Source organism: Chiloscyllium punctatum, chromosome 50 (genome assembly GCF_047496795.1).
Source record: "Chiloscyllium punctatum isolate Juve2018m chromosome 50, sChiPun1.3, whole genome shotgun sequence".
Lineage (NCBI taxonomy): Eukaryota > Metazoa > Chordata > Chondrichthyes > Orectolobiformes > Hemiscylliidae > Chiloscyllium > Chiloscyllium punctatum.
In genome coordinates, this window is record NC_092788.1 from 5255096 (window position 1) to 5280956 (window position 25861).

Genomic DNA, 25861 nt, shown 5'->3' on the forward strand with positions numbered 1-25861 from the left:
ACTTGCCAAAAACACAAGATGCAGAATAGTTTTAGCCACCGAACAGCATTTCATTGCTCATCACTGCATTCAACAGGAACTCATTGGAATTTTTTAACAAAGGCATTGTGATAATTTTGGAAAACGTAAATATTTGTATTATCAGGGACAATCACACGGACAGCATTGATATTGGAAGAGGAGTTCGGAGAATGTTTTTTTCAGTGTTTCTTTGAAAAACACATTGTGCAACTGTTAAGGGACATAACTATCGCAGAGCGACCGTGTAATGAAACTTAGTGAATGAGTAATGTCACCTGGAGAGATCCTTCGGGAAATTGTGATAAAGTGCAGTTTAAATAAACAAAGTTTTAAAGTGAAACACAGAAAGGACAAGCTACAAGTAGAAATAAAAATAGCCAATTATGTGTGTGTGAGAGGGGAACTGACCAAGATAAACAAGCTAAACAGACTGAAACATATGTCTGTAAATGAACAGTGGAAACCATTTGAAGGAACAATGCAAAATACTCAACAAAAGGACATTCCACTGAAACAGTAAAAACCTCAGCAAGAAATTCCCACTGATCCCTCACTCAGGACGAAAGGGATCATACTAGATTATGAGGCGAAGAGGATCACCAAAGAGTACTTAAAATCCTGAAGTGAGGGAGTGTTTTAGGAGTCAATGGTAATGGATTGCAATGGGTCTGCTCGCAGGAGGAGGGCTGTAGGAAGGGGAGCCACGGTCAGGGTTCATTGACACAATAGGAACAGGGAGAGGTGAAGGTGCTGGAGGTGGTGAGAGTGTCACAGAGAGTGGTCAGGGTGTTACAAAGCCAGGACGGATTGCTGCAGCTGGAGGGGTTTGCAGAGGTACGGAGGGACATCGGTATTTTTATATATTCATTCATGGGATGTGGGTGTCACTGCCTGGAAAAACGGTCTTTGACCCCACTGCTAATTACCCAGAGGGTAGCTCAGAGTCAGCCATATTGCTGTGGGTCTGGAGTCACATGTCGGCCAGACCAGGTTAGAATATTTGATGTCCTTCCCTAAAGGAGGTGAGTGAACCAGATGAATTCTTCCCACTGATCAACAATGTTTTATGGTGGCCCCACCAATGTCTTTTCCAGCCACAACATGACATCCTTCTCCTACGCTTTGTGCTCTTCCGAATGGAGGTAACCACCCCAAATGTCTGCTTCACCAGCCTGTCTACATGTGACACCACTTACAAAGAACTATCTACCTGCATCCCTGGGTCTCTGACTGACAACACTACCCAGGGCCCGAACATTAACTGTACAAACCCACTCTGGTTTGTTTCACCAAAATGGAACACCTCACATTTATCTAATTAAACTCCATCTACTATTCTTCAGCCCACTACTCCAGTGTACTATTCGCCCTGTTGTATCATACGTAACGTTTTGCGCTGTCCACTTTACCAACAATTTCAGTATCACTCAAAAAACTTCCCACAAAACCAATATTCCTATCCAAACCATTTATCCAAATGACAAACAACAGTGGACCCACTTCACCGCTGGTCACATGTCTCTAGTCAGGAAGGCAACATATCTCCCATCACCCTCTGTCTCCTACCATCAAGCCCAATTTTGTATCCAGTTGACTAGCTCCTCCTGAATGCCATATCCTTTTACATTGATCTGAGTTTATTACCCAGATTACCAGACAGAACGTAGAACACAGAACAGTACAGCACAAGACCCTTCGGCCATGATGCCATGCCCATCTTTTACCTGACTGTAAGATCAAACTCACTGACATACCCTTCATTTTGCTATCATCCATGTACCTATCCAAGAGTCTGGTAAAATGTCCTGTTCCACCCACTCACTACTCTCTGTGTAAAGTACTTATTCTGAAATCCCCCCTTACCTATCCTCCTATCACCCTACAATTATGACCCCTTGTACCATGGGATAAAGCGGTCTCTCACTGTTCACTCTATCGTTGCCTCACACCATTTTGTTCACCTCTAACAAATCACACCACACTCTTCTTCACTCCAATGAGAAAAGACTTGGCTCCCTCAACCTTTCTTTATCAGACATGCCCTCCAGTCCAGGCAGTATCCTGGTAAATCTTCTCTTTACAATCTCTAAAGCTTCCACATCCTTCCTGTAATGAAGGGAACAAAACTGAACACAATATTCTAATTGAGATCTAAACAGGACTGTATAGAGCTGCAGCATAACCTCATTGCTTTAAAACTCAATCCCCCAGCTAATGAAAGCCAATACAACATATTCTTTCTTAACAACACTATCAGGTTGGTGGCAAATTTGAGGGATCTCTGCTCATGAAATCCAAGATCCATCTGTTCCTCCACACTATTCAGTATTCTGCCTTTACCCCTGTATTCTGCATTCAAGTCTCACCTTCCAAAATGCAGCACTTCACACTTTTCCAGATTTGACTTCATCTGCCACTTCTCAGCCCAGCTCTACATCCTGTCAATGCCCCATTGCAACCTCCAGCAGACATCCACACTATTCACCACTCCACCAACCTTCGTGTCATTGGCAACCTTACTTACCCACTCTTCCACTCACACATCCAAGTCATACATAAAATCACAAAGAGCAGAGATGTTTTGACCTCTCTCTGCAGAAAACCACTGGTCACTGAGCTCCAGGCTGAATGATTTCCATCTGTCATCACCCTCTGTCTTCTATGGGCCAGGAATTCTGTATCCAGGCAGGCAGGTTTCCCTGTATCCCATGCTCTGTACTTTCTCAATGAGCCATAAATGTGTTTTGTCACATTCTCAAAGGATTCAATAAGATTTGTGTGGTATGACCTGTCCCTTACAAAGCCATAATGACATTCAATAATCAAACTATGGTTTTCCAAGGAATCATAAATCCTGGATCTCAGAGTCTCCAATAATCTGCACATCACAGACAGAAGACTGACAGATCTGTGATTCCCAGGATTATCTCTATTCCCTTTCTTGAACAACGCATGGCTGATTCACCTAACCTGCACATCTTTGGGCTGTGGGTGGAAACCGGAGCACCTGTCGGTAACCCACGCAGACATGGAGAGAATGTGCTAACTCCACGCAGACAGTCGCCTGCGGCTGGAATTGAAATCGCGTCCCTCGTGCTGTGAGGCAGCAGTGCTAACCACTGAGCCACCGTGCTGCCCCATGTAACTCTCTAGAGCTTCTGATCCTTGGTTCCTCAAACTTAAGTTAGCTTCCTTCTTCCTATTGATTAGATGTTCTACATCCCTGGAACCTTGTCAAATGCTTTGCTGAAGTTCATGTAGACAACGTTGACTGCTCTGCCTTCATCGATCTCTTGGTCAACTCCTCGAAGAGTCAATCCGGTTTGTGAAACACGGTTTCCCACTCACAAAGCCATGCTGACTATCTCAAATCAGCCCTTGCCTTTCCAAATATATGTAGCTCATTTCTCTCAGAATCTCCTCCAACAACATACCAGTAGATCACTGGGCTGTGATTTCCTGGCTGCTCCCTTAAGCCTTAAAGTGATGGAACACCCTCCAGTCTTCCAGTAACTCATTGTGTATGTTGATAATATAAATATCTCTGTTAGGGACACTGCAATCTCTTCCCCAGATTCCCACAATATTCTAGGATCAAACTAACAAGTGACTGAGGATTGATCTACCTTTATTTATTTTAATATTGCAGCACTTTCTCTTCTCTGGTGAGGATTCTTTCCAAGACATCACTATTTATGTCCCCAACTTCCCGAGTTTCCATGTCTTTCTCCACAGTAAATTCTGGCAACACTATTTCGTCTAATATCTCGCCCACGTCCTGACAGTTAAGGTGCCCTATTCTCTAACAAGTTACTCTTTAGCCCTTATTGAAACTTGTGTAAAGGTTTCTGAAAATTCAAATAAACCGTTTCCTCGGTACAACCACTCCTACACCCGTATCTATTCTGCCATTTATATTCTCACCAATAAAAATAAAATCCAACATGCTCAAAAACATATTCTCTTTTTATTAAAAGCGTTTCTAAGGGTCCAGTTATTGTTCATTGACATACCCTTTCAAACATATTTCAGCTCCCGACCTACTATCAGGCTAACACTGTTTGGTTTCAGACTGGCAGCAGAAAGGGTTATGGGAGTTCGTGTTTATCAATCTGAAAAATGTAGCTTACAGGTTCAACAGGTAATAGATGTTTTGGGAATAAGGAGGGTCATGGGGACTGAAGGACATTATGGAGATAGGGAGTGATGTGGGGACTGTATGAGATTATGGATACAGAGAGTGCAGTGGTGACTGAAGAACATGATGGAGATAGGGAGTGATGTGGGGCCTGAAAGGGGCCAAAGAGATCTGCAGGGCTGTTGGGCCTAAAGGAGGTTGCACAGATCAGGAGGATCATGGGGATTGAAGGGGGTTACTCTGAACGGGTGGGTCGTTGTGTCAGGATGAGATTATGGAGATAGGGAGGGTCGTGGGGCTTTTTGGAGGTTATGAAGTTAGGGAGGTTTCTGGGGAATGATTCAGGTTACATGGATAGGAAGAGTCATGGGGACTGAAGGAGTTTATGGAGAGAGGGAGGGATGTGGGGACTGAAGGAGGTTATATGGATCGTAAATTTATAGAGAAGCACAGGAAAGAAGAGCAGGTATTGGCCATTTGACCACAGAGTCGGTCCCACCATTCAATGTGATCACGACTGATCATTTAACCCAGTACAGTATTCCTGCTTTCACGCCTTAATCTGATATTATAGTGACTACTGGCATTTCGTGATACAGCGGGATGTAGTAACTGGGACGGGGGTGGGTGGGGGGATGGTGTCTTACGGAGATAGGGAGATAGGGAGGGATGTGGAAGCTGGGACAGGTGACAGATACAGGGTGGGTTTTAGGAATGGTAGGACTTTACATGGATTTTGGAGGAATGCAGGGATGGGACGTGATAACAATCACAGGGAGGATTTTGGGAGCTCGATCTGAGACGGGTCCAGCTGAGAACAGAAGGGAGTCAAACAGTCAGGACAGGCAGGGACAAGGGAGGACTAATAAATTAAACTGCATTTATTTCAATGCAAGTGGCCTAACAGGGAAGGCAGATTAACTCAGGGCATGGTTAGGAACATGGGACTGGGATCTCATAGCAATTACAGATACATGGCTCAGGGATGGGCAAGACTGGCAGCTTAATGTTCCAGGATACAAATCCTACAGGAAGGATAGAAAGGGAGGCAAGAGAGAAGGGGAGTGGCATTTTTGATAAGGGATAGCATTACAGCTGTGCTGAGGAAGGATATTCCCAGAAATACATCCAGGGAAGTTATTTGGGTGGAACTGAGAAATAAGAAAGGGATGATCAGCTTATTAGGATTGTATTACAGACCCCCCAATAGTCAAAATGAAATTGCCAAACAAAGTTGTAAGGAGATCTCAGCTATCTGTAAGAATAATCGGGTAGGTAAGGTAGGGGATTTTAACTTTCCAAACATTGACTGGGACTGCCATTGTGTTAAAGGTTTAGATGGAGAGGAATTTGTTAAGTGTGTACAAGACAATTTTCTGATTCAGTATGTGGATGTACCTACTAGAGAAGGTGCAAAACTTGACCTACTCTTAGGAAATAAGGCAGGGCAGGTGAGTGAGCTGTCAGTGGGGGAGCTCTTTGAGGCCAGCGACCATAATTCTATTTGTTTTAAAATAGTGATGGAAAAGAATAGACCAGATCTAAAAGTTGATGTTCTAAATGGGAGAAAGGCCAATTTTGACGGTATAAGGCAAGAACTTTTGAAAGCTGATTGGAGGCAGATGTTCGCAGCTAAAGGGACGGCTGGAAAATGGGAAGCCTTCAGAAATGAGGTAATGAGAATCCAGAGAACGTATATTCCTGTCAGGGTGAAAGGGAAGGTTGGTAATTATTGGGAATTCTGGATGACTAAAGAAATTGAGTGTTTGGTTCAGAAAAAGCAGGAAGCATATGTCAAGAATAGACAGGGTAGACCGAGTGCATCCTTAGAAGAGTATAAAGGAAGTAGGAGTATACTTAAGAGCGAAATCAGGAGGGCAAAACGCGGACATGAGATAGGTCTGACAAAGAGAATGAAGAAGAATGCAAAGGGTTTTTACAAATATATTAAAGGAAAAAAGGGTAACGAAGGAGAGAATAGGGCCTCACAAAGATCAGAAAGGCGGCCTTTGTGTGGAGCCGCAGAAAATGGGGGAGATACGAAATGAATATTTTGCATCAGTATTTACTGTAGAAATTCATATGGAAGATATAGACTGGAGGGAAATCGATGGTGACATCTTGCAAAATGTCCAGAGAAACAGAGGAGGAGGTGCTGGATGTCTTGAAACAGTAAAAGGAGAATAAACCCCCAGGAACTGATCAGGTGTACCCGAGAACTCTGTGGGAAGCTAGAGAAGTGATTGCTGGGCCTCGTGCTGAGATATTTGTATCATCAATAATCACAGGTGAGATGCCAGAAGACTGGAGGTTGGCAAAAGTGGTGCAACTGTTTAAGAAGGGTGGTAAAGACAAGCCAGGGAAGTATAGACCGGTGAGCCTGAACTCAGTGGTGGGCAAGTTGATGGAGGGAATCCTGAGGGACAAAATGCACATGTATTTGGAAAGGCAAGGACTGATTAGGAATAGTTGACATGGCTTTGTGCGTGGGAAATCATGTCTCATAAACTTGATTGAGTTTTTTGACGACGTAACAAAGAAGATTGATGAAGGCAGAGTGATAGATGTGATCGATATGGACTTCAGTGAGGCATTCGACAAGGTCCCCCATGGGAGGCTGATTAGCAAGGTTTTAACTCATGGAATACAGGGAGAATTAACCATTTGGATACAGAACTGGCTCAAAGGTAAAAGACAGATAGTGGTGGTGGAGGGCTGTTTTTCAGACTGAAGGCCTGTGACCAGTGGAGTGTCACAAGGATCAGTGCTGGGCCCTCTACTTTTTGTCATTTACATAAATGATTTGGATGCGAGCATAAGAGGTATAGTTAGTAAGTTTATAGATGACACCAAAATTGGAGGTGTAGTGGACAGCGAAGAGGGTTACAACAGGATCTGGACCAGATGGGACAATGGGCTAACTGGCAGATGGAGTTTAATTCAGATAAATGCGATGTGCGGCATTTTGGGAAAGCAAGTCTTAGCAGGACATATACACGTAATGGTAAAGTCCTAGGGAGTGTTGCGGACCAAAGAGACCTTGGAGTGCAAGTTCATAGCTCCTTGAAAGTGGAATCGCAGATAGATAAAAGAGTGAAGGCGGCATTTGGTATGCTTTCCTTTATTGGTCAGAGTATTAAGTACAGGAGATGGGAGGTCATGTTGCGGCTGTACAGCACAATGGTCTGGCCACTGTTGGAATATTTTGTGCAATTCCGGTCTCCTTCCTATCGGAAGAATTGTTGTGAAACTTGAAACAGTTCAGAAAAGATTTACAAGGATGATGCCAGGATTAGAGGATTTGAGCTACAGGAGAGGCTGAACAGGCTGGGGTGGTTTTCCCTGGAGCTTCGGAGGCTGAGGGGTGACCTTATAGAGGTTTACAAAATTATGTTGGGCATGGATAGGACAAATAGACAAAGTCTTTTCCCTTGGGTCAGGGAGTCCAGAACTCGAGGGCATAGGTTTAGGGTGAGAGGGGAAAGATATCAAAGAGACCTAAGGGGCAATCTTTTCACGCAGAGTGTGGAACGTGTATGGAACGAGCTGCCAGAGGATGTGGTGGAGGCTGGGACAATTGCAACATTTAAGAGGCATTTGGATGGGTATATGAATGGGAATGGTTTGGAGGGATATGGGTCGAGTGCTGGGATGTGGGACTAGATTGGGTTGGGATATCTGGTCGGCATGGACGGGTTGGACCGAAGGGTCTGTGTCCGTGCTGTACATCTCTAGGACTCTGTCACTCATTGAGGTTATAGAAATAAACTGTGTGGTCGCGTCTGGAGGAGATTTAAGGTATAAAGGTTTGTTGTTACCGAAGGAAATTACATCAATCGGGACCAGCAGAGTTTACAGAGACTGAGTGCGTTTTAGAGACAGGAAGAGTTCATAGTCATCATTAGAAATGCAGAAACTAATTTATGAGAGAAGCAGGGTCACTCTGCTTTGTGCCCAGAGACAAGGAGGAGTCTCACAGCTGGAGGAGGTTACTAAGGAAAAGAGCTTTTTTGTTGTCGTGACGGGAAGGTTACAGAGATCATGAAGGTAGTAGGAGGTCAAAACAGTCACAAAGACAGGGAGGGTTTTCAGGTCTGGAAAGGACTACACTGACCAGGATGGCTTAAGGAACTGAAGAGTTGTTTTTTTCCAGTAAAGGAGAGATGTGACAGAACCCGGGATTAAAGGCAAACGCAGAAACTTGGAGAGTTGTACTGATATGAGGAGCTTACAGGGATAAGCAGGATTGTAGGGGCTGATAGAGATAGGGGAAGTGGTATCAATGAAACAGACGATGGAGAAACTGACAGACATAGGGGGGGTTCTGTGGAACAGATGAATTTACAGACAAGATGATGATAATGAAGCCTGAGAATTTTCTCATGTTCCTTGTCCAGCATTGTTCCTACATCATGCCCTCAGGGTCTGAATTAAAGCCCACTAACTCCTCCCTGTGTTGTTTACTGTGAGTGATCTTAGCGGCTGCAGGATTTACTGAAGGGTTCAGATCTCCCTCTCCATCTGTCTCTGGCTGACCAACTGTCTTCAATGTGGTGATGGACGATTCATGAATTGGGAATTCTGCTGAGTCAGGGACATCAGAAATACCTGCAAGAGACAGAGAAGTAGACAGAATGACAAATTAGATTAATGCAATGAAGGTTCCACGTGGAGAATGGCACTGAGTCCCACAGAGATCTGGAAATACCCAGTCTCCGTCCCTGGCCTGTGCAGTTGCTTCCCTCTGGACTGGAGAATGCTGTTGGCTCAGGATCTGGAGTAGCTGCAAGAGTGAGAGACACTGATAGAGACTGCAATTAGACCCACACAGTGAGGGATACCACATGGAGAGAGACAGTGATATCAGCAGAGTGGAGGAATGTATCAGGATCACACAATGGTATCATCAGAAGTGGTTCTGACCAGTGAGCACTGCTACCAGTACTCAGGGAGGACTGAGCTATTTTATTGGGATAGGCTCCCGAGGTATCATGATTATGCAGTGTGCTATAAATGGACACAGATGAGGAGGGGGACAGGTCTGAGGTGAATGGATATTCCCAAGTCCAAAGAGAAAGGTTGAAATATTAGAACACCATGGAGATGTGGATGAAGACCAACAGAAAGAAACAGTAAGGGACTGAGTTTAATTAAAATACGACATTGTCAAACAGATTTGTGACAGGAAATTATTGGTTAAAATAAAGTAAATGCCATTTCCGCCCCTCACAATTCCTCATACACCACAAGTGACATCACTTCCGCCCCTCACATCATCGCTGATGTCACACACTCAGTGACTTCCACGCCCCCCCCCACTGCCGTGTTTGCCACCACTTCCGTCCCCACCAACGCCACTCACCTGCATTTTGCTGACACCACTCCCAAGTCCCACAGTCAGCATCCCTGCCCCCAGTACCCTGAGGGGAACACCACCCCTGCTCATGACTCCATCTCCATTCCCCCTAACACCACACCCACTCCTGTTCCAGGCGCCGTCGCCTCCCCCAGCTCCAGACCTACGCTTGGTCCCAGCTCCCAGTCCTGCCGAGTTTTCACCATTCCTCCTGACCTCCCCCTCACTGAGGACGAATGATCAGTCCTCAGCAAAGCCCTCACCTTTATCCCCCTCCGTCCACACATCAATGAATTTAATACTCGCCGTGACATCGAACACTTCTTCCATCACCTCCGCCTCAGAGCTGACTTTTACAATGAAGACTCCCACCTATTTTCTGAGGACCCCTTTGCTGGCCTCCAATACACTCCATCCACCTGGACACCCCGCGCTGGCCTATTACCTGTCTTCGATTTCTTCATTTCCAACTTCCACCGAGACATTACCCGCCCCAACCTATCTACCCCCCTCTCCCACTCCAACCTCTCACCCTCACAACGTGCAGCCCTCCACTTCCTCTGCTCCAATACCGACCTCACCATCAAACCAGCAGATAAAGGGGGTGCAGTGGGAGTCTGGTGCACTGACCTCTACACCGCTGAAGCCATGATGCCAACTCAAAGACACCTCCTCCTACCACCCCCTCTACCATGACCCACCTCCCATCACCAAACCATCATCTCCCAGACCATACAGAACCTCATCACCTCAGGAGGAGATCTCCCACCCACAGCTTCCAACCTCATTGTCCAGGATCCCCCACTGCCCGGTTCTACCTCCTTCCCAAGATCCACAAGCCTGACCACCCTTGCCGACCCATTGTCTCAGCATGCTCCTTTTCCATCAAACGCATGTCTACCTACCTCGACATTGTCCTATCCCCCAGTCCAGGAATTACCCACATTCGTTCGAGACACCACTCACACCCTCCACTCCTCCAAGACTTCCGTTTCCCAGGCCCCAATGCCTCATCTTCACCATGGATATCCAATCCCTCGACACCTCCATCCACCATGACCAGGACCTCCAAGCCCTCCGTTTCTTCATCTCCCGACATCCACAACAGAACCCTTCCAATAATACTCTCATTCGTTTGGCTGAACTTGTCCACACCCTTAACAATTTTTCCTTCAAATCCTCCCACTTCCTCCATACCAAAGGGGTAGCCATGGGCACCCGTATGGGCCCCAGATATGCCTGTCTCTTTGTTGGCTACGTAGAACAGTCCATCTTCCGTAGTTACAATGGCACCACTCCCCACCTCTTCCTCCGCTACATTGATGACTGCATTGGCACCACCTCGTGCTCCCTCGAGGAGTTTGAGCAATTCAGCAACTTAACGAACACATTCCACCCTGACCTTAAATTTACCTGGACCATCTCAGACAATTCCTTCCCCTTCCTGGACCTCTCAATCCCCATTAATGACAACCGACTTGACACCGACATTTTTTACAAACCTACCGACTCCCACAGCTACCTAGATTACACATCTTCCCACCCTACCGCCTGCAAAATTCCCAACCCCTATTCCCAATACCTCCACATCCACCGTACATGCTCCCAGGACGGCCAGTTCCACCACAGAACACATCAGATAGCCTCCTTCTTTAGAGATCGGAATTTCCCTTCCCACGTGGTAAAAGATGCCCTCCAATGCATCTCGTCTACATCCCACACCTCCGCCCTCAGACCCCACCCCTCCAACCGTAACAAGGACAGAACACCCCGGTGCACACCTTCCACCCGACCAATCTTCTCAGAAACCAAATCATCTGCCGACATTTCCACCACCTCCAAACAGACCCCACCACCAGTGATATATTTCCCTCCCCACCCCTCTCCACTTTCCGCAAAGACCATTCCCTCTGTGACTACCTGGTCAGTTCCATGCCCCCCAAAAACCCACCCTCCCTTCCTAGCACCTTCTCCTGCCACTGCAGGAATTGCAAAACCTGCGCCCAGACCTCTCCCCTCACCACCATCCAAGGCCCCAAAGGAGCCTTCCACATCCAAAGTTTTACATGCACATCCACCAATATCATTTATTGTATCCGTTGCTCCCTATGCCGTCTCCTCTACATTGGGGAAACTGGACACCTCCTAGCAGAGCACTTTAGGGAACATCTCTGGGCCACCCGCACCAATCAACCCCACCGCCCTGTGACCCAACATTTCAACTCCCCCTTCCACTCTGCCGAGGACATGCAGGTCCTGGGCTTCCTCCACCGCCACTTCCACACCACCCGACGCCTGGTGGAAGAACGCCTCACCTTCCGCCTCGGAACACTTCAACCCCAGGGCATCAATGTGGACTTCACTAGTTTCCTCATTTCCCCTTCCCCCATCTCACCCCACCTCCAGCCTTCCAGCTCAGCCCCGCCCTCATGACCTGTCCTAATGGCCTCTCTCCCTTCCCACCTATCCATTCCACCATCCTCCCTGACCTATCACCCCCATCCCCACCCCCATTCACCCATTGTACTCTTTGCTACCTTCCCCCATCCTCCACTCTGACCTATCACCTTCTTTCCCACCCCATTCACCTATTATACTCGATGCTACTTTCTCCCCATCCCCACCCCTCTCTTATTTATCTCCCCACTCTGCAGGCTCCTGGCCTCTGTTCCTGATGAAGGGCTTTTGCCTGAAACGTCGATTTTCCTATTCCTCGGATGCTGCCTGACCTGCCGTGCTTTTCCAGCACCACTCTAATCTAGACTCTGGTTTCCAGCATCTGCAGTCCTTGTGTTTACATTATTGGAGGAGGAGACTACCGAGATAAGGCATGTTGTAGACACTGAAGCAAGTTACAGCGATGGGGATGGTAATCTGGAATGCAGCACAATTCAAATATGTGGAGGGACTATCGGGAAAGGAGGAGGTTACAGCAATAGGATCTGTTACCGGATTAAAAATTATTGAAGACACTGGACCACAAGACATGCCATAGATACACTGTTGCAGAGAAGTGAGTTTAAATATAACAGAACTTACAGTGGGATGGTGATTGAGCCTGGGGTGTGTGTGCACTGTGCTCCAGCACTGTATCTGTGTCATGTTGTGTTAACAGATGTTTGGAGCCCTCTCAGTGTTCTTTGCTCTGTGCACTGTGGGTGACCTTACCTCACCACTGGATTTATTGAACGCTCCAGATCTCCTTTCCCTTTGTCTCTCTCTGGCAGACCAACTGCATTCAATGAGGTGAGGGACGACCCACCCAGCAGCTGGGAAGGCTATTGATTCAGGAGTTTCCTCAGTACCTACAGGAGACAGAGAAATAGACAGAATGGGAAATTAAACAGATGCAGTGAAGGTTACACATGGAGAATGGCACAGAGTCCCACAGAGATCTGGAAAATGGAGCGATATTAAGTAATAATCCCAGATTGCTGGAAGATGTCAGGATCACACAATTGTGTGGGAAGAATGGGTTTAGCTTCATGATGCCCTGGTATCAGTGCTCAGGGATGAGCACCCAGTGAGCAGGTGAACTAATGGCCGAGTGGTATTATTGCGAGAGAATGTATCCAAAACCTCAGCTAATGTTCAGGGGAGGCAGGATTGAATCCCGCCATCTGAAAAGGAGCCATTTGAAATCAATAATTTTAAAAATAATAATTATTAATCCACAAATAAGTATGAAACCATTACTGATGTACAACAAATCCAAACACTTGTCCTTTAGAGAAGGACATCTGCCCATCCTCACGTGGTCTGCACGACATCCCCACAGCAAAGGGTTTGCCCCTCAATTACCCTCTGAAATGGCCGAGCAAGTTACTCAGTTCAAGGGCTTCTGGGACTGGGCAATAAAGGCTGGTCAGACAGAGACTCACACATCCCATACCTGATTTTAAAAAAATCTATTAGGATGGTCCCCCGGAACCGTGCTGGGAGCAGTGTCCTGGCCAATCATGTCGGTAGGTTTATGGACAGGGCATTAAACTGACAGAGAGGATGCAGGGACAGGATTCAAGTGAAAGGATCTTTCCAAAACCACAAAAGAAAGGTGAAGTATGGGAGCAGCGTGGGAATGTGACTGAAGACAAGCAGAAAGGAACAGGAGGAGACAGAGTTTAACTAAAATTTTTACGTTGAGGGCGGCACGATGGCACAGTGGTTAGCACTGCTGCGTCACAGCACCAGAGACCCGGGCTCAATTCCCGCCTCAGGCAACTGTCTGTGTGGAGTTTGCACATTCTCCCAGTGTCTGTGTGGGTTTTCTCCGGGTGCTCCGGTTTCCTCCCACAGTCCAAAAAGTTGCAGGTTAGGTGAATTAGCCATGGAAAATTGCCCACAGTGTTAGGTGTAGGGGAATGGTTCTGGGTGGGCTGCTCTTCGGAGGGTCAGTGTTGACTTATCGGGGCGGCACGCTGGCTCAGAGGTTCTCACTGCTGCCTCACAGCGCCAGAGACCTGGGTTCAATTCCCGCCTCAGGCGACTGACTGTGTGGAGTTTGCACGTTCTCCCCGTGTCTGCGTGGGTTTCCTCCGGGTGCTCCGGTTTCCTCCCACAGTCCAAAGATGTGCAGGTCGGGTGAATTGGCCATGCTAAATTGTCCGTAGTGTTAGGTAAGGGGTAAATGTAAGGGTATGGGTGGGTTGCACTTCGGCGGGTCGGTGTGGACTTGTTGGGCCGAAGGGCCTGTTTCCACACTGTAAGTAATCTCATCTAAAATTGTACATCAGCAAATAGATTTGTGACGGAAAATTGTGGAAGAGAATATATTATGTTTTTTTTTAAAACGGACAACGTTGCTGCAATATGGTCGAAGGATTTGTGACACAGAGATAAAAGAGATTTAGACACCAGGGAGACATGGATACAGGGTGAACAAAAATATTCAGTGGTTTGTAATCTTGTGCAAACTCAGGCAAAATGGGCAACGATAACAATAATGGATAACAAAGGCAATACAATGAAAGCATTTGGCCTCAGATCATGAAGTAGAGTCAGTCTGAATGTACATTCTGGCTACTACTTGCCAAGGTCACAAGCAGCAGAACAGTTTTAGCCACTGAACAGCATTCCATTGTTCAGCACTGCATTACACACGAACTCATTGGAATTTTTTTAACAAACACATTGTGATAACTTTGGGAAACCTCAATATTTGTATAATCTGGGACAATCACACGGTCAACATTGATATTGGAAGATGAGTTTGGTGAATTTTTTTTCAGTGTTTCTTTGAAAGACACATTGTGCAACTGTTAAGGGACATAACTATCGCAGAGCGACCATGTAATGAAACTTAGTGAATAAGTAATGTCACCTGCAGAGATCCTTCGGGAAACGTGGTAAAGTGCAGTTAAAATAAATAAAGTTTTAAAGTGATTGACAGAAAGGAAATCTGCAACTAGAAATAAAAATAGACAATTACATGAGTTTGACAGGAGAACTGACCAAGGTAAACGCGGGAAACAGACTGAAATATGTGCCTGTAAATGAACAGTGGAAAATATTTGAAGGGACAATGCAAAATACTCAACAAAAGGACATTCAATTGAAACAGTAAAAACCTCAGCAAGAAATTCCCACTGATCCTTTACTCAGGACAAAACGAATCATACTAGATTATGAGGCTGAGAAGATCACCAAAATGTACTTAAAAGCCTGAAGTGAGAGAGTGTTTTAGGAGTAATTGCAATGGGTCTGCTAGCAGGAGGAGGGCAGTGGGAAGGGGAATCATTGTCAAGGTTTAATGACAGGATAGGAACAGGGAGAGATGAATGTGCTGGAGGTGGTGAGAGTGTTACAGAGAGTGGTCAGGGAGTTACAAAGCCAGGACGGATTTCTGCAGCTGGAGGGGTTTGCAGAGGTACGGAGGGACATAGGTATTTTTATTTATTCATTCATGGGATGTGGGTGTCACTGCCTGGAACAACGTTATTTGGCCCCTCTGCTAATTACCTAGAGGGCAGCTCAGAGTCAGTCATATTGCTGTGGGTCTGGAGTCACATGTTGGCCAGACCAGGTTAGAATATTTGATGTCCTTCCCTAAAGGAGGTTAGTGAACTAGATGAGTTCTTCCGACTGATCAACAATGTTTTAATGGTGGCCCCACCAATGTCTTTTACAGCCACAACATGACATCCCAACTCTTACACTTAATGCTCTCCCGAATGAAGGTAACCATCCCAAATGCCTTCTTCACCAGCCTATCTACCTGTGACACCACATTCAAAGAAATGTGTACCTGGGTCACTGGATCTCTGACTGAAAACACGATCCAGGGCCCGAACAATAACTGTACAAGTCCCACCCTGGTTTGTTCCACCAAAATGGAACACCTCACCTTTATCTAATTAAACTCCATCTGCTATTCTTCAGCCCACTATCCCAGCAGTACTGTTCATCCTGTTGTATCACAGATAACATTCTCCACTATCCACTTTACCACCAATTTCAGTGTCACACAAAACAGTTACTTACCAGGAAGCCAATATTCCCATCCAAACCATTTATCCAAATGACAAACAACAGTGGACCCACTCCACCGCTGATCACATGTCTCCAGCCAGAAAAAAACAACATGCCTCCCACCACCCTCTGTCTCCTACCATCAAGCAAATTTTGTATCCAGTTCACGAGCTCCTCCTGAAAGCCATATCCTTTGACACTGATCTGAGCTTATTACCCAGTTTACCAGACAGAACACAGAACACAGAACAGTTCAGCCCAAGACCCTTCGGCCATGATTTCATGCCAACCTTTTATCCAACTGTAAGATCAAAATAAACTACATACCCTTCATTTTACTATTATCCATGTGTCTGTCCAAGATTCTATTAAATGTCCCAAATGTGCCTAATTTTACTACCACCATTGGCAGTCCATCCAACCACCTACAATTCTCTATTCTCTTATCCATCCTCCATTCACCTTAAAGTTACGCCCCCTTGTAATAGCCATTTATGCCAAAGGAGGAAAAGTCTCTGACTATTCACTCACTCTGTGCCTCTTATCATCTTGTTCACATCCACAAAGTCGCCCCGCCCCCTTCTTCACTCCAATGAAAAAATCCTTCGCTCCCTCACCTTTTTTTGTAAGAACTGCCCTCCATTACAGGCAGCATCTTGGTAAATCTCCTGTGTATGCTCTCTAAATCGTGCGCATCCTTCTTGTAAACAGGGGACCAGAACTGAACACAATATTCCAAGTGTGGTCTCACCAGGACGCTATAAAGATGCAGTAAAACCTCACGGCTCTTACAGTCAATCCCCTTCTAAGGGGAGCCAACACAACAAGTGCCTTTTTAACAACCCTACCAACGTGCGTGGAGATTTTGAGGGATCTATGGACACAGACCCCATGATCTCTCTGTTCGTCCGCACTGCCAAGTATTCTACCTTTCACCCTGTATTCTGTATTCAAATTTGACCTTCCAGAATGAATCACTTCACACTTTTCCAGATTGGACTCCATCTGCCACTTCCAGCCCAGCTCTGTGTCCTGCCAATGTCCCATTGCATTCTACAACAGCTCTCCACATTCCCCACCACTCCACCAAACTTCACGTTATTGGCAAACTTACTAACCCACTCTCCAACATCCACATCCAAGTCAGTTACAAAAATCACAGAGAGCAGAGTCCCAGAGCTGATTGTTCCAGAACCCCACTGGTCACTGAGCTCCAGGCTCAATACTGTCCATCTGCTGCCACCCTCTGTCTTCTCTGGGCCATCCAATCCTGTATCCAGACAGACAGATTTCCCTGTGTCCCAATCATCCTTCTTTTCTGAATGAGCCATCAACATGGTCTACCATATCCTCAATAAGGTTTGTGAGCCATGACCTGACCCCTCACAAACCCATCCTGACTGTGGCTAATTTAACTATGGTTTTCCAAGTAGTCGTAAATCCTGTCTTTAGAGTCCTCGCCAATAATCTGCACACCACAGACATAAAACTAAATCTGTAATTCCCAGAATTCTACCTCCGTAATGTGGTCCAAACTCTACAAACGTTCTCTCCTCTCCCATGCTCCCCAGAATGACACTGGAGGGTGGAGGGAGTTACAGAGATAGGGAGGGATATCAGGACACGAGGATTTTGCAGATATTAGGAGGTTTGCAGTGCCAAAAGGAGGCTTCAGTAATTGTGAGGTTTCATGGTGATGAAGGCATTTGAGGAGGGAGGGAGGGAGGGAGGATTGTAGGGAAATGAGCGGTTTCACAGTTTAGGTGTTTTGTTAGGACTGCAAAAGGTTACTGAGTTGGGGAGGTTTAAGCACTTGAGATTGTTACACAAACATGGTTTTGCTTGCAATGCAGGAAGAGGATTCAGGAAGCTGGAGAGTATGGGGTCTGAACGAGGTTACACAAATGGGAAGAGTTGTCAGAGGTGGAGGTGTTTACAGAGACAGCAATGGTCTGATCTGGAGCAGAGGACCCAGACTGGGAGGGATGTGGGGACTGGAGGTGGTTTCACAGGGAGGGAGGACCATAGACCCACAGGAGATTACAGAAATGTGGAGGGCTGTAGGGCTGACAGGGGTTCATGGAGATGGGAATGTTAGGAGGGATAGAGACGTTTACAGGGATAAGAATGTTTGTAGGCCAGGGCTGAATCACAGACAGGGACTGTTTTAGGGAGCTGAGCAGATTACAGAGATAAAGATATTTGTATCGACTGGAAGAACAAACAGAGATATGCAGGGTATCGTGACTGAAGATGGTTATAGACATAGGAAGGCTTAGGGTCTGGGGGTTATGGAGGCTGTGGAACCTGGATTTCTTTTCAGAGACTGGGATAGCAATTTTGGTCAGAAACAGTTTCACAGATAAGGGAGCATAGCACAAACAGGAGGAAGTTGTAGAGGAAGGTGACGTTTAAACAGACAGTGATGTTAGAGCTGGACAAGGTTATGGAGATGGGTAGATAGTGGAGACACAGGAGGAGCTTACATTGACATGGGGGTGATAGTGACAGGAGGGTGTTAAATAGATAGTGCATTTTGTAGGGACCGGATTGGGAGAGGCACAGGCATGGAGTGAGTTCGACAGATCAGGATTACTGCAGAGACCTGAGAGGATTACACTGATAGGGATGGTGGTCGGGTCTCCACAGACTGTTGGTGTTTAGGGACTGGAAGAGATTTGGTAGATAGGGAGGGATGTAAGAGCTGCAGGAGCTTATGGAGAGTTGGAGCAATTTGCAGAGGTAGGTTTCTCAGACAGGAGTAGGTTATAGATAGTGAGGGTTGTGTGGTCTGAGTAAGTCAAAAAGAGGAGAGTTTTCACGTCTGGAAGAGGTTACACTGACAGGGACAGTTGAAGAGACTGAAGCAAAAATGCATGGAGAAGGTTACACAGATCGGGAGGAGAGTCGGGGCTGAAGGTGAATACACAGACATGGAGAGTTGTATTGTTAGACGGAGCTGAGAGGGATAGGGACATGTGTAGGGATTTACACAGATAGGGATGTGTGTTTTGGAGAAGGTTATACTGATACAGACAGTGTTAGGGAGTGTTTAGTGGACTACAGAGGAGCTCAGAGAGAATGTATTATGGGGAGTGGAGGAGATTACAGACACAGAGATGGCTGTCGGGTTGAAAAGACCTTCTACAGATCCTCAGTGCTGTAAGGCTGGAGGGAGATTATAACAGCGAGTTGTTGCCAAGACTTCATTACTTCACTCATATAGAGCAGGTCTCAGCATGTAACTGTCAAAGGGAAGTTGAGACAGTCCAGGTGAGTTTTCAGAGATACAAATGTTTATGGGAGTTTCAAGAGGGAACAATGATTGGGAGTGCTGTACCAAATGGTAATAGTTATAGGGAGGGTTCTAAAAGCAGGAAGAGGTGACAGACATATCGATCTTTGTAAGGACTGGAGAAGGTTACATAGGCAAGGAGTGTTTTAGAGTCTGAAGGAGATTACTGTGTTAAGGAGAATATTGGGGATAAGGCAAGGTGTAAGAGACGGGGATGGTTGATAGGGCTGGACGATAACCTGAATAGAATCGCCATCGTGTGCAACCAGGCCATTCGGCCCAACCAGTCCATTCCAAAACTCTGAAGAGCATCCTACCCAGACCCACCCCTCTACCTATACATTAAACCCTGAATTTCTCGTGGTGAACTTATTTAAACCACACATTCCTGAATACCACAATCAATTTATGATGGCCAATTCACTGAAGGTGCAAATTTTGGACACACACACACACACACACACAGTGAGGGAATACACGCAGACACACAGTGAGGGAGGGACACATACGCAAATCGAGGGAGGGACACACACACACACACGAAGCGAGGGAGGGACACACGCACACGAAGCGAGGGAGGGACACACGCACACAACGAGGGAGGGACACACATACACAGCGAGGGAGGGACACACATACACAGCAAGGAAGGGACACACATACACAGCGAGGGAGGGACACACATACACAGCGAGGGAGGGACACGCGCACACACACAGCGAGGGAGGGACACCCACACACACAGAGCGAGGGAGGGACACCCACACACACAGAGCGAGGGAGGGACATGCACATACACACACACACACACAGCGAGGGAGGGACATGCACACACACAGCAGGAAAGAGACACGCACACACACAGCAAGTGAGGGACACACACAGACATGCAGCGAAGGGACACACACACACACACTCACAGACAGTGAGGGAGGGACACGCACACAGCGAGGGAGATACACACACACACTCACACACAGCGAGGGAGGGACACGCACAGACACGCAGTGAAGGGAAACACACACAGATACACAGACAGAGAGGGAAGGACATGCACACACAGCGAGGGAGGGACACGCTGAGACACGCAGCGAGGGAGCGACACGCTGAAACACACAGCGAGGGAGGGACACGCAGACACACAGCGAGGGAGGGACACGCAGACACACAGCGAGGGAGGGACACGCAGACACACAGCGAGGGAGGGACACGCAGACACACAGCGAGGGAGGGACACGCAGACACACAGCGAGGGAGGGACACGCAGACACACAGCGAGGGAGGGACACGCAGACACACAGCGAGGGAGGGACACGCAGACACACAGCGAGGGAGGGACACGCAGACACACAGCGAGGGAGGGACACGCAGACACACAGCGAGGGAGGGACACGCAGACACACAGCGAGGGAGGGACACGCAGACACACAGCGAGGGAGGGACACGCAGACACACAGCGAGGGAGGGACACGCAGACACACAGCGAGGGATGGACACGCAGACACACAGCGAGGGAGGGACACGCAGACACACAGCGAGGGAGGGACACGCAGACACACAGCGAGGGAGGGACACGCAGACACACAGCGAGGGAGGGACACGCAGACACACAGCGAGGGAGGGACACGCAGACACACAGCGAGGGAGGGACACGCACATACACTGCAAGGAGGGACACGCACACACCGTGAAGGAGGGACAAGCTCACACATGTCGAGGGGGAGGGCATGTGGACAGAAATTGAGAGGGGGCACGCACACACACAGCGAGGGAGGGACACTCACACACAGCGAGGGGGGATGCGCACACACAATGAGGGGATATACACAAAGAGCAATGGAGGGACACATACACACACAAACACACACAAACAAAGAGTGAGGGAGTGACACACGCACACAGAGCAAGAGGGACACACACACACAAAGCGAGGGTGGGATACGCACATACACTCCTAGAGGGACACACATTCTCACAGCAAGTGGGGGGCACACACACAGTGAGGGAGGGACATGTGCAAGCACAGAAACACAGACACATGCAGCGAGGGAGGAACTCGCGCACAGAAACACGCACACACAGAGCAAGAGAGGAACACTCGCAAACACACCAGCGAGGGGGGAGGCACACGCACAGCGAGGGAGGGACACGCATGCACACACAGCGAGGGTGAGACACATGCACACACAGCGAGGGAGGTCCACACATACACACACACACACACACACACAAACAGAGCAAGAGAGGGACACTCACAAACACAGCGAGGGGGAGACACATGCACACACAAGAGGGAAGGCCACACACACGCGTGCACATCTAGAGGGACACACACACACACACAGAGCAAGAGAGGGACACGCACACACACAGCCAGGGAGAGGCATGCACACACAGCGAGGGAGGGTCACACACAAACACACACACACACAGAGCAAGAGAGGGACACACACACACACAGCGAGGGGGAGACACATGCACACAGCGACGGAGGGCCATGCACAGCAAGAGGGACAAACACACACACACACACACACAGCAAAGGGGGGGATCTCACACATACACAGCGAGGGAGGGACACGCACACACACACAACAGCAAGGGGGACACGCACACTCACAGCATGGGAGGAGACACACTTACACACACACACACACACACACACACACACACACACACACACACACACAGCGAGGGAGGGACACGCAATGAAGGGGGGGACACACAAACACATATAGTGAGGATATGACACGTACACACACACAGCAAGGAAGGGACACACACACGGCGAGGGAGGGACACCCACACACAGGGAAGAAGGGACAAGTAGACACACGGCGAGGGGGAGGGCAAGTGCACAGAAATTGAGAGGGTGCACGCGCACACAGCGACTGGGGATATGCACAGGCACAGCGAGGGAGGGATACGCGCACACACAGCGAGGGGGGACATGCACTCACACACCGAGGGGAGATGCGCACATACAGTGAGGGGGATATACACAAAGAGCAAGGGTGGGACACACACACAGCAAGAGGGACACACACACACATACACAGAGCAAGGGGGGAAAGTCACACATACACACACACACACATCCAGGGAGGGACATGCACACACAGCGAGGGAGGGACACACACAAACACACACACACAGAGCTAGGGAGGGAAGGACATGCACAAACAGTGTGGGAGGGACAGGCACACACAGCGAGGGACAGACATACACATACACAGCGAGGGAGACACACACACACGGAAGGAGGAACAAGCACACACATGACGAGGGGGAGGAAATGTGCACAGAAAGTGAGAGGGGGCACGCACACACAGTGAGAGGGGACACACACTGACACGGCGAGGGAGGGACACAGGCACACACAGCAAGGGGGGACATGCACTCCCACAGTCCAAAGATGTGCAGGTTAGGTGAATTGGCCAGGCTAAATTGCCCGTAGTATTAGGTCAGGGGTATGGGTGGGTTGCGCTTCGGCGGGGCGGTGTGGAATTGTTGGGCCGAAGGGCCTGTTTCCACACTGTAAGTAATCTAATATACACAAAGAGCAAGGGAGGGACACACATACACACAAACACACACAGAGCAAGGGGGAAAAGTCACACATACACAGCGAGGGAGGGACACGCAGATACACAGCAATGGGGACACACACACACATACACAGCGAGGGAGGGACACACACACACACACACACACACACACACACACACACACACACACACAGAGCGAGGGAGGGACACACACACACTCACACACACAGCGAGCGAGGGACACACAAACAGCGAGGGAGTGAAACGTACACATACAGTGAGAGAGTGACACACACACACAAACACACACACAGTGAGGCAGGGAAGGACACGCACACACACAGAGCAAGTGAGGGACACACACTCACAGCAAGAAAGGGACACGCACACACACAGCGAGGGGGGAGACACATGCTCACTCAACGAGGGAGGGCCAAGCACACACTCGCACAGCAAGAGGGACACACACACACACACACACACACACACACACACACACAGAGCATGCGTGGAAAGTCATACATACACAGTGAGGGAGGGACAGGCACATACACAGAGCGAGAGAGGGACACACACACACGCACAGAGTGAGGGAGGACGTACACACACAGTGAGGGAGGGACACTCAGCGAAGGGACACACACACAGGCACAGTGAGGGAAAGACATGCATGCGCACATACACAGAGAGAGAGTGAGGGACACACACAGAGCGAGGGACGGGGACACACACACACGCAATGTGAAGGAGTGACATGCAAACACACACAGTGAGAGGGGGATACACGCAGACACACAGTGAGGCAGGGACACACAAACACAGACACACACAGAGCAAGAGAGGGACACTCGCAAACACAGCGAGGGGGAGACACATGCACACACACGCACAGCAAGAGGTACACATACACACACACACAGAACAAGAGAGGGACACGGACGCACAGACACAACCAGGGAGGGATATGCACACACAGCAAGGGAGGGTCACACACACACACACACACACAGAGGGAGGGACACGCACATACACACATAGCGAGGGAGAGACACGCGCACACACAGCGAGTGAGGGACACGCAGTGAAGGGGTGACACAAGAACACATACTGTGAGGATGTTACACGTACACACACACACAGCGAGGAAGAGATACACACACACACAGCGAGAGAGAGACGTGCTGAGACATGCAGCGAGGGAGGGACACACACACAGGGAAGGAGGGACAAGCACACACACGGCGAGGGGGGAGGAAATGTGCACAGAAAGTGAGGGGACACGCACACACAGAGAGTGGGACAGGCACTGACACGGCGAGTGAGGGACACAATCACACAGAGCAAGGGGGGACATGCACTCACACAGCGAGGGGAATATACACAAAGAGCAAGGGAGGGACACACACACACACACACACACACACACACACACACACAAACTCACACAGCATGTGAGTGACGCACAGGCACAGTGAGGAATTGACACGCATGCATACACACACACACACACACACCGAGGGAGAGACACTCACATACACTGCAAAAGGGACACACATACTCACAGCAAGAGGGGGACACACACAGTGAGAGTGGGACACACACACACAGACGGAGGGAAGGACATGCACACACACAGCGAGGGAGGACATGCACACACAGCGAGGGAAGGACATGCACACACACAGCGAGGGAGGGATATACACCAACACACAGAGCGAGAGACGGACACGCACATAAACAGCAAGGGAGGGACACGCGCACACACAGGGAAGGAGGGACAAGCAGACATACGGTGAGGGGGATGGCATGTGCACAGAAATTGAGAGGGGGCACATACACACAGCGAGACGGGACACACGCACACACAGCAAGGGGGGACAGGCACTCACACAGCGAGGGGCGATGCGGACACACAATGGTGGGGATATGCACAAAGAACAAGGGAGGGATACACACTCAAAGCGAGGAAGTGACACACGCACACACAGCAAGAGGCACACACACACATGCACAAAGCAAGGGAGGGACACGCGCATAGACACACAGCAAGGAAGGGGCACACGCATAGACACACAGCAAGGAAGGGGCACACACACACACACACACACACACACACGCAGCGAGGGAAGGACACTCACATACACTGTAAAAGGGTCACACATACTCACAACAAGAGGGGACACGCACACACAGAGAGGGATGGACACGCTCATGCTCAAGCACACAAACACAGACACACAGCGAGAGAGGGGCACGCACACACACAGCCAGTGAGGGACATGGACACACACACACACACACATACACAGAGCAAGAGAGGGTCATGCACACACACAGTGAGGAGGAGACTCATGCACACACAGTGAGGGAGTGCCACACACACACATGCAGAGCAAGAGGGAGACACACACAGAGCAAGGGAGTAACTCACGCATACACAGCAAGGGAGGGACAGACACACACACACACACACAGTGAGGAGGGACACGCACATACAGCAAGGGGAACGTACACACAAGGTGAGGGAGAACACACACACACGCACAGCGAGGAAGGGAAACACACACACACACACACTGAGGAGGGACACACACACACACACACACACACAGTGAGGAGGGATACACACACACACACACACACAGTGAGGAGGGATACACACACACACACACACACACACACACACACAGTGAGGAGGAACACGCACATACAGCAAGGGGGACGTACACACAAGGTGAGGGAGAACACACACACACGCACAGCGAGGAAGGGACACACACACACACACACACACACACACAAACACAGCGAGGGAGGGACACGCAGTGAAGGGACACACACAGACACAGCGAGGGAAGGACATGCCCACGCACATACACAGAGAGCGAGGGACACACACACACAGTGAGGGAGGGACACACACAGAGCGAGGGAGGGACACGCTGATACACGCAGCGAGGGAGGGAGCATGGACACACACAGCGTGGGAGACACACACACACACACACACACACACACACACAGAGGGAGCGACA

General features: G+C 48.7%; 1 long non-coding RNA gene across 2 annotated transcripts in view; it reads right to left on the reverse strand.

Moving 5' to 3' along the window:
• Nucleotides 1-25861, reverse strand: part of LOC140470080 (uncharacterized) — a 49783-nt gene that overhangs the window by 15080 nt on the left and 8842 nt on the right. Inside the window, exons 2-3 of one of the 2 annotated variants that reach the window (XR_011956349.1) lie at nt 12684-12820; nt 7561-8767 (exon numbers count right to left, since the gene is read on the reverse strand). This is a non-coding gene — a long non-coding RNA (uncharacterized lncRNA). Of the gene's footprint in view, nt 1-7560; nt 8768-12683; nt 12821-25861 lie in introns of those variants that run through there. The other variant, XR_011956350.1, reaches the window with a different exon arrangement.